The 1969-nt window shown below is 42.9% G+C and overlaps 1 pseudogene; it reads right to left on the minus strand.

Moving 5' to 3' along the window:
• Nucleotides 1-304: 304 nt before the first annotated feature.
• Nucleotides 305-637, minus strand: LOC145130670 (putative mitochondrial protein AtMg00820 pseudogene; annotated as a pseudogene).
• Nucleotides 638-1969: the final 1332 nt, after the last annotated feature.

Genomic DNA, 1969 nt, shown 5'->3' on the forward strand with positions numbered 1-1969 from the left:
ATTAGAAATTTGTTTGTCATGAGCTTTGCAAAATCATCCACCATATTCTGGTATGTTGAACCAAATATGATATCATCCACATATATTTAGACTAGTATTAAGTTGTTACCATTTTCCCTTCTAAATAAAGTGGGATCAATCACACCTCTTTTGTACACAGACATGACGAGAAACTCTGAAAGAGTCTCATACCATGCCCTTGGAGCTTGTTTGAGACCGTAAACCACCTTTTCAAGCTTGTAGCAATAGTTTGGAAATTATTGACATTCGAAGCCTGGAGGTTGTTGCAAGTAAACCTCCTCCTTCAGTTCCCATTGAGAAAGACACTTTTTACATCCATTTGGTGAACCTTGATGTTCTTATGTGCCGCATACGCCAAGAAGATGCGTATGGCTTCCATTCGGGCTACAGGGGCATAGGTTTCATCGTAGTCAATGCCTTCCAATTGACTGTACCCCTTAGCAACAAGTCTTGCTTTGTTTCTTAGCACTGCACCGGATTCGTCAAGCTTGTTCTTGTAAACCCATCTAGTACCGATGATTGTGTGGACTTTTGGCTTCGGTACTAGCTTCCACACCTTGTTCCTTTCAAACTCACCTAGTTCTTCTTGCATTGTGGTGATCCAATCGGGCTCCATGAGTGCTTCTTTTATGGTTCGAGGCTCGACTGTGGACATGAAGGCTGCGTAATGGCAATGGTCCGTTAGATCACTAGAAGATCGAGTTTGTATGCCTGCGGATGGGTTATTGACCCGGTGGATGATCCTTTGACCAAATATGAAGGCGAGATTGTTGGTGATCAGCGGTTGCGGTAGAGGGAATATCTTCAATGTCAGAGCATTATGTGGTTGGAGAAGATAGTTCCCCCTCGACTTGAAAGCAGCCCGTAGAGGTATCTTGGACTATATGAGCTTGAACTGCAGTTGTGAAAGGAGGTTCCCCCGGAACTGCGGATGGGGCTTCCCCCTGGACTGAAGATGGTTCCCCCTGGAAAGATGAATGAGGGATAACCCTTGAGTCTGATCTTGTGTCAATGTTCTCAATTTCTTCATCCTTAGAGTTTGAAGGAGCATTTGGTTGGATTGGGACTCTATGAGTAGACACTGGAGCTGCATCTTCTAGTACTGGAACCTCGATGGTTGTCGTCTAATCCGGAGTTGAACTTTCCCCCTCAACCGGCGAGGTGGAAGTGTTGAGTGACAATTCTTCAGAGAGAGACGGACCATATACTTCAGCATGTTATTGTTGAGCTACCGGAGACATAAGGATTTCAGAGAGATGTGCCATTTCTACGGGGTCAAATAGATCATCATAGTTAACTTCAACTATGTTTAGGGGACCCGAAGATACTGGGATATCACTTTCCAGGATGAATTTGGTTTTAGTTGAAGGAGTAGTGTTGCGGACATAATAGTCATCAAATTTAACATCGAAGCTTTCGACTATCAGCCTTGTTCGTCTGATGAGAACCCGATAGGCCACTTTATTGGTGGAGTAGCCAAGAAAAATTTCTTCATCTGATTTGGGTGCAAATTTGTTAAGATGATCCTTGTTGTTGATCATAAAACATTTGCAACCAAAAATGTGGAAGAATCTGACATTTGGTTTGCGGTTGTTCAGGCCCTCATATGGAGTTTTGTTTAGACGCTTGCAAATGATGCTTCGGTTTTGAAAAAACCATGCAGTTGCTACTGCTTCGGACCAGAAGTATAGAGGAAAGTTGGCAAAATTTAACATTGATCTAGCTGCTTCAACCAATGTACGATTTCTTCGCTCTACAACTCCATTTTGCTGCGGTGTGTAGGAGCTTAAAAGTTGTGACTGATGCCCTTTGAAACCAAGAAACTATTCAAGAGCTGATTAGTGAATTCGGTTCCATTGTCGCTTCTTATTCTCCTTACTGGTAGTTTGATTTGAAGCTCGATTTCTTTAATGAAGTTAATTAGGACCTGCGGCGTATCCGATTTGAG

This window comes from Lactuca virosa, chromosome 8, assembly GCF_052849685.1.
Source record: "Lactuca virosa cultivar CGN04683 chromosome 8, Lactuca_virosa_CGN04683_v6, whole genome shotgun sequence".
NCBI lineage: Eukaryota > Viridiplantae > Streptophyta > Magnoliopsida > Asterales > Asteraceae > Lactuca > Lactuca virosa.